The sequence below is a fragment of the Cryptomeria japonica genome, chromosome 11 (genome assembly GCF_030272615.1).
Source record: "Cryptomeria japonica chromosome 11, Sugi_1.0, whole genome shotgun sequence".
Taxonomy (NCBI): domain Eukaryota; kingdom Viridiplantae; phylum Streptophyta; class Pinopsida; order Cupressales; family Cupressaceae; genus Cryptomeria; species Cryptomeria japonica.
The window spans coordinates 495551526-495560749 of NC_081415.1; positions in this window are offsets into that span (position 1 = coordinate 495551526).

Genomic DNA, 9224 nt, shown 5'->3' on the forward strand with positions numbered 1-9224 from the left:
GTGTGTATCCGAGTGATGAGATACTTTCCAGACTAGTAAGAGCAAAATTGCAGAGTAGAGGAATTGAAAAGGATCTGCCTTGGCATGTAGTGCTTCTATCAGATCAGAGTTTTACCTATTGTTTTCTAATCATTTCAACAGTTGGAAAATCCCTTTACCGGGTAGCTTTAACAGGCTTATTGTAAATATTTTAATAGGGTAACTCAAGATCATTCAGTTCTTCAAATCCTCTAGCGAGGTAACCTTTGACAGGGTTTCAACCTTTAACAGGGTATATAGCCATCCCTTAACCGGGTGATCTCTAACAAGATCAGTTCCTAGCAGAACCTTATTGTAAAGTCTTTAACCAAACTAGGATCCTAACAAAGCGAGCTTCAAAAGAGTTCAAAAACAAGCTTGTGGGTATTCATCCCCACCGTGGTTTTTCCCATTTGGGTTTCCAAGTGAAAAATTTGCATGTCATGATTTATGCATTTTCCATGAGATGATTATGTATTCTTTGTTTGAAAGATTATGCATGTAGAGTTAATAGGTTATGGTATTACTGGTATACCACATGCATATGTTTATGGGTGAATTTATTATCAAGTATTGAATGTATTTGAAGTGTTCAGACTTATCAGTTTATGGTGTCTGAAGTCTTGCTGTGTTTAACCGGTATTGCCATGGTTAAGTTCAGTATTGATGACAACCAGTTGGTATTGCTTTAACTTGATAAGTTGTTGAGAAAGTTTTTGTCTGTACTGATTCACCCCCCCCCTCTCAGTACCAGTTAGGGTATCTGTTGTTCATCATTATTCATCAATTTGGACTAACAAATATACCTACAACATTCATGAACTTGATGAATAATGTGTTTAAGGATTGTTTGGATATATTTATGTTAGTCTTCTTGGATGATATTCTCCAACATTTGGGAATTGTCCTATAAAGGTTATGAGAGAATAAGTTGTATGGGAAACTCTTTAAAATATGCATTCTTTCATAAGAGAGTACAATATTTGGGACATGTGATTTCAGTTGATATATTAGCAGTTAATCCTCCTATGATTTAAGCAATACTTGAAATGGCCAATCCCAAGAATGTATTAGAAGGGAGAATTTTTATGGGACTAGTTGGGTACTATCGTAAGTTTGTGGAAAAATCTTCTAGGATAGTTTTTCTCATTGCAAAGGAAAGGGAATAAGTTTGAGTGGTAAGAAAAATGCCAAGTAGCATTTGACCAACTTAAGGAGAAGTTGACTACAACACATATATTAAAAGTACCAAATCCAAATGGTGATTTTGTAGTTATCACAAAAACATCGGGAGAAGGTCTAGATGAAGTATTGATGCAAGAAGGATGAGTCATAACCAATGAGTCAATGAAGTTAAAGCTATATGAGTAAGATTATGCTTCACATGATCTGGAATTAAATGCGGTTGTCCAGTGGTGCAAGAGCACCTACATATGAAGGAATGAGTCAAAGACAAGATGATTTTCTATTAGTCCAAGACAAATGTAATAAGACACCATGGGTCCTTTTTTGTATTTCACTGTCCTAGGAGTATGACAAGTTTGTCCATGTTTGGGTCAAATTGTCATCTAGGGTCTTGTAGAGCAAATTGAGTCAATAAGGGTCACAATGGTCTAAATTGAGGGGTCAAATGGCCAAAGGTTTATTTGAGTCATTTTTGATGTTTTATAATCAAATGTAATCATTTTGGGGGACTATGATGGTCAGGAGTCTAATTTGGTTGAATAATGCAAAAAATGTCATATTGTCAATTTGTTGTCATGACAATTTTGCACTTTTTGTAAGTTGTGATTCTCCAATGGTCTGTTCAGTTTGAAAAACAGTTGGAGGGGGTTGTGTTCATTTGGGGTGACACCTTTAAGGACCCCAAACACCAAAATATGTAAAGGGTGTTGATTTGGTTGTTTTTGAAAAGGAAATTGAAGCATCAAAACTATTGGAAACTCATATAACCGTCTAATTTATGTTGATTGCATACTGAAGATGGATTGGCAAGAATGATCATCACATAGATCTTGAAACTAGATCATTTTAACTTTGTTTTTCATTCAGTGTGAAGTCTTGAAGTGATCGATGCCCCATTCTACAAGCAAATCTCTATCGAGTAGCCTAAAACCCTCAAACCCCTAGGGTTTGACTGCAATAATGTGTTTTGGCCTATCAATCTTTAACTAAACACTCTACCGTTATAGGAGATGATAGGCCACTATATCATATTTCAATTCCAAAATATATTAAGAGGACACAATAGGACGAGGAGGATGGAGAACTAACCCTACGTCTGGCATCTCTATGTGACAGATCGGTTTGATGAGTGTAGTGCGTGAGAATTGAGTGGTAGAGCACTGGAAAGGGGTTTGAATGTGGTAGAAGAGTACTTTGGAGGTCTACATAAAATTTCATGGTCAGTGATGATCACCAATTAGGAGAACCAAACAAGTTTGTGAAAGGCATTTAGTCAAATAGGTCTAATAGCCTTATTAGGTCTGTTAGTGCAGTATTGGTTGGGATATCTGCAAGTTGGTCTAGTACCGAAAAATTGAGATATTGTTGAGAAATCCCAAAAGGGTATTTGAAAATATAATTTGTTTGCCTAGATCCTCAGGGTGTCAAAAGTTATCACCCGATTCCTTCAAATGGAGGTCTAATTGCAACCGGTTTTGTTTGTGGGCAAGTGAGTCAAAATTGGTGTTCTGGTGGGTCTAAACCATGAAATCCTATTTCGTTTGTGTTAAGGTGTTGTGAGAACACCCCTTCAAGGGTTGTGTATTGAATTGGTCAAGTGGGTCATTCAAACCCCTAAAGCCTAGTAGGAGCCCACATATAAATGCAAGGGTACGTGTAGTCACACAAGACTTGAGAGTGTTAGTTGTTTGTAAGTGGATATATTGGATCCTTTGAGTCTTCCAAGGTATTTTTTAGTATCTTTTGAAACATTGTTTGACTTGGTGTTGTATAAGGATCTTTGGAAGTAGGGATTTGGTTGAGTTTGTGAGCCTTAGAGGTTGGTTGGTTCAAGGTTATCCTTCCAGTCTGTTGCCTCCTCATCATCCAGGCATTATAAATGTGGAGATGCTATCTTTTGAAAAATCCTTTGAATTGAAAACCAATCATCACAGTTTTAAGTATGTATTTACCGATCAAAAATTGAATGTTCAACAAAGAAGATGGTTGGAATTGATTTGGATTTCCACATCGATTACATTAGAAGAATGGAGAATAGAATTATAGATGCCTTCGTAGAAGAAGGTATATCTGCTCAAAAGATATCTATTCAAACTAACTTCAAGGATCAAGTGATACAGAAATTCAAAGAGTGATGAGTACCATGAGTAAGTCGATAAGACACTCTTTGATAATATAGAGGAGCCAAAGTATGAAGGAGTTCATTTTGAACCAATGAGTTATTAATGTTTAAAGGAAGAATCTATTACCTAACTCAAGGGATACAATAAGAAGTTAATCCACACCATATTTTGGACATTATGGAATAAAAAAGTTGTTGGCTGATGCTAAGCCATTATATTTTTGAAAAGAGATGCTACAAGATGAATAACAAGATACTTAGAATGCTAAAGGGTAAAATCAGAACATCATTTTGTTGGATTGATGTATTTACATGAAATTCCAGAAAGGAAATGGAAAGTCAATAGTATGGATTTTTCTCAAGTCTACCTATGTGAAGGAATAAGAATTGTCATTCTAGTAATAGTGAACAAGCTTACCAAGGTAGCACATTTTATTCTAGAGAATTTAAATGATAGAGTTGTTGATATAGCACAAAAATTTATTAAAGAGGTGTTTAGATTACATGGAATCCTTGAAAGGATTATTTTTTATAAAAGATGCTTGAGTGACATCTAGGTTTTGGTAAACCTTATTTTCTTCACTAGGGACTTAGTCGAATATAAGAAAATATGGTCGAACTGAGAGGGTAAACCAAGTATTGGAAGATATATTGAGAATGTATTGTATGGATTACCAATAGAAGTTGGAAGATTACTTACTTTGGGTAGAATTTATATATAATCATTCTTATGAATCTACAATTGAGATGGCTACATTTGAAGCATTGTATAAAAGGTAGTGTCGAACTCCTGTAAGCTAGGATAAGCTTGAGGATAGGGTAAATCTTGGACCTAAGACACTAATAGAAATGGAGGAGCAAGTTGGTAAAATTAAGTAGCGAGGTTCTGCAATGCAAGGTCCAATGGGATCAGAATGCAGAATATTTTGTTACTTGAAGGATTATGCTTAGATGAAGCAAAAATTTCCTCATGTTTTGCTTGAATATGAAAAATTATGAAAACAATGCTACTATGATTATAGTGTATGTTTTATGACATTGTTGATACTTAAAATCACCGAGGACAATGATTCTCAAGGGGGGGAGTATGTTACACCCCATTTTAACAGTACTATTTACTTTTACCTGTTTTGGTTAAAATACTATAAGCAAATGAATATGCTTTGAATATATTTGGAAATTGGATGAATGAATGTACAATCATTATTATATTTTGAATATTTAAAGATAAAATATATGATGTTTTAATAACAACTGACTACTATTGTAATGTGTTGAGTTGGATGCAGGAAATGAACGATCCTCAAGAGGGGAGGACGAGTATCACTCAGGAGAAGAATTTGGTTTGGTGATCTTGCATATGTACCTTATTGAGCTATCACACACTCACAACCTAGTTGGTCAAGTTGAGTTAGATTAGTTGGGGTAGCAATAAGATGTCTTTTGTCATTTGGGTGATGTCTTGTATTGGTGATGATTAGTGAAGTGTCAGTATGTCTTGGTTTAAGTATCATTGTTTGGAATGTTAGTTGAAATTAATAAATTAAGTGTTTTGGTGTGATACTTTATGTATTCAATATATATATATATATATATAACGTGGTCTTTTCCCATTCACCTTGACCTTTACATGGAGGGAGTGAAGTAGCGAAGAGGAGGGGCGCCCACCATGGAGGGTGGCATACCCTGCTCTTTAGGAGGGTGGTGCAGTAGTAAAACTACCACCTCTCCCTTTGCTTTGTTAAATGCATGAGCTATTTGTAAAGCACGATACATACATCAACCCCCCCTTCCACTTTGTAAGGTGGTGAATATAATGGATCAACCCATTCCACATTGATGATGAAAACATAAAGAGACTTGGTCGATAGGAATATATTAAATAGGATAAAAGTTGAAACTGAATAAGTATGTGCAAGTTAATTATATTTGACTTAGTCGACCCCATATTATAGTGGGAGAATGTGTGTAAGCGCTATCCAAGGGGAAAGCGTGTAAATATTAATATGTCAAGTGCTATCAACACCCTTTTATAAGGGAATGGTAATGTGAATAGGTCAACTAGGCATCGACCTAGTTAATAACATTTGTACTATTTATAGGAATTGAGTTCTTGTAGTGCCCCTCCCTGATTCATCTTTCTTTTTGTGCATGGATAGACTATATTGCTATAGCATAGACTACTTTGAGATGTTTTTGATAGATGTTTATGGGTTTACTTATGATTGGATGCTTCATTCTTGTTGATAGACATGTTGTATATGCACTTGACATTCTGATTTCATGAGGATGATGATATTCATTGACTTTTATGATGATGGACTCTTATTTGATGATCTTTATGTGCTCATTTCATATGCATGATTTATAGTCGTTTATGGTGATTTGATGATATCTTATGTTGTACTAACTTTATATCGTGATTAATTTGGATATGATGATGTTCATGATAACTTCCTTGATTTGTTGTGACTATTTTTTAAGTGTATTCGTGAATAGAGATGATGTCATATCACTCATAGTGAGCATGATATGTCATTGCGATTCTCTATCACATGTCTATTTATTATGATATATATGTATTGTATATGTTGTGTTTAGTGTTTGATGCAGGGTTTCAGGTACCAGACATTGACTCCACCTGGCCTTCATAGGTCTGAGCATGTCTTTATCCCAATGGCAAGTTGTTGGAGATGACATAGTTTCCCTCACACACTCTAGGTTTAAGTTGTATACCTTGTCAGTTGCACCACGGTGCAAGTTGGTGTTAGGGTCTTGATTTGTTGTTAGACCTTTGTCAATCTTCTTGAGGTGATATATGTGTGTATTATTTAGTAATGTTGACTTGTAAGAATTATTATAGTTGAGTATTTATTTATTTATTTGACTTATTGTTTATTAATCATTTATTTAATTAGTTTTTTATTCATCTATTTATTAATTGATTTTTTATTGATATTTATTTATTGGGGTTTAATGTTATTTTATTTATTTATTTGCACATTTTGGATTTATTATTGTTTATATTTATTTAATAATTGATATTTAATTTATGTTGATGTCTAGGCTTATTCCTTTATTGAATGGATAAATATTATTATTATCCATGATTATTATTTAATTATGGGATTTTGTTTTATTACTTTATTAATTGCTTTTACCCCCTCATTTTGGTTATTTTAATATTATCTACCTACACTTTTATTTCATTGGCTGGTTGGTGGGAGGTAGGAAAATATTATATTTATTTAATATTTGCGTTGAATTTATGTTTGGGTAGGTATAATGTATATTTTTTGGATTATTTTGATTGGTTGATTGTTGGAGTTGATTTTCGGGAATATATTGAGCTTCCTGTGCATTCACGGGGGTTGGATTTCAGTTGAATTTTTGGGAGATTTCTTAGAATTTCTTGGAGAATTCTTGCTTTGGCTTTGGATTTGGATTGCTTGAGGATTCTTGTGGGATTTTAGAGTTACTCTTCATTAGATTTCAACTTTTTGCTTCGATATTTCCAGGTTGGCTTCAATCCCTATTCTCAGTTCTTGATTTGGAACGATTGTTTTCTTGTGCTTGTAAAAGGTTGTATTGGGGATGATTTGGGTTTGAGATGGTTGTTTATTACCAGCATGATTGAAAAATTAGATTGGGAAAGTATTGCATTTGATTTGGGGATCTTGTTTTGCACCTTGCTGGAAATGGGTGTTGTTGGATTTTGGTTGCTTGCAATAATCTTCTTGTGAATGTCTTATGGTATTGTTTGGGTTTTGTTTGGATTTTATTTGCCTTTGTAAACCTTATTTCAAGTCCTCTTTATGTCATGTGTTTATCAATTTGGAACAGGTTGTGTCTGTTGTCATTTTTGTGTAAGATGTTGCCGATAGGAGTTACGATCTTTAAGTATTTGGATTTGATGACATTTCTAGGGCTTGGTATTGATTGAAAGTTGGATCTTCGAGCCTTCTAGGCCATACTTATGCTCTTTTAAGGTCTGTACTTAATTCTGGGCAAGTCTACAACTTGTGTGTTCCCGTTATCATGAATTTTTCTCTCTAATACAAAAGTGCTAAAACAAAGAATGAAAGTACTAAAATAGAGAACAATAGTGCTAAACTGGAGTCAGTACATGTTATGACAATTTTACCCCCTCTTGACTGGTTTTTATAATTTGTTTTAACTCCAAAGGCTTGCATATGATGTGTTTTATGGTTTTGGGCACTGTATCATTCATTTGTGATATGTTTGAATCCATTTGTGCTACGACAAGTGGTTTTGAGCTTGTCCATTGAGGTTTCGATGTGTTGCTCGAGCAAGTTGAGTGGATCCTTACTATTGAGGAGAATTAATTGAAGCTCCAATGAGAGGTTATGATGTGCCTTGCTGTAGAGGATTATGTGATGATATTGGATTCATGTTTTTTCCCTATTTCATGTGTTTATGTTATTCTTGAGGCTTATTTTATTGTTGCATTTTGGGCATTGTGAGCTTGTGGCCCGATTCTTGATATGTGGCTCTTGTTGTATGTTGATGGCTATCATTTATGTTCATTTGTGTCAGTGGTGTTATGGTTTTTGGATGCATTCCATGTTGAGCTTCATGATTTCTATTGTAATGTCCTTGTGCTCATGAGTTACCTTAAAGCCTAGGAGCATGGTTAGGGAGAGTGGGCTTTCATGAGTTTGCTGAGGTCATGAGGAATGGATTGCTAGGATTCCTTGTGTTGTGGAGCTGGGGTCTAGACTATATGGATAGCTCATTGGAGGTTTATGGTAATAATAAAGTTCAATAAAATAATAAATTAATCATAGGTGGGTTGGGTAGTAGTAACTCATCTTAATAAGATAAGAAATATGTGTGTGTCCTCCCATCTCATGGCTGGATTGCTAGTGCAGTCAGAGTGAGGTGGCAGATTAGGTAACCGGATAAACCAAACTCCCTTGATTTCCTCAAAGGTTGAGATGGTTTCACACGTGTATCATGGATGTCGGGACTAACTTCTAGGATATCCTTTGATAGCATGTGATGGCACTCTTCCCTACATGTGAGTCCTAGCTCCTTATGCTTTTCTTATTGATTTTCCTCTAGAGGTTTCTATGCTTATGAGTTGTGATGTGATTTGATTGTTATATTCTTTATAGTGTCTTGTGATGTCATGTTGAATCCTTTGGTTGTTAGATGTTAGCCTAGGTCTAGAGTGTGAGTTGGAACCTTATGTCATCTCCTAGCATGGGGGTGGTTCCTTTTTGGTTCCACATGGTCGGGTGGTTTGATGTCTTCTTCCATTGGGATATTCTTCTTGGATTCTAGCATGCGTGGATTAGTTTTTTGGATTCTTCATGTGACTATTCATGGGAGCTGATTTTTATGTTCATGGAAAAGATGACTTTGTACCATGATGCTATGTAATTGTAAAAGAAACTATGTATTCACATTTTATGTATCTCCATATGATTGGTGATGTGATTGTGAGAGGGACATGATGTAATAGTTAGGGAGAAGTTCTCATTATATATTCATGATGGTTTGGATATCCATTGTGTAATGATAGACTATAGTTCTATGTGAAAGGAAGAGAAGTATTAGTACATTCAAATTGTGTTGAAATTGCATGATGAATGTGTATATGTATTATCTTATGGGAAATTAAATTCAAAGAGTAGTAGTTGTTGTTATAAATTTGGTTATAGTAAAGGAATTGATTAGGTGTGAGGGTTTATGTTACTTAAGAAATGGAACTTCTTGTCTTAGATATTAGTGATGAATTTTAAAGAATGTTCTAGTCTTATTAAAGAGAATGGTTATGTTATTTATGTTACTTTCATAGTGGATGAAATGTTGGAGATTAGGAGTATTTGATTTGGTAGTTTCTAAAAGTATCAAAGGACACGTTATGTGATTA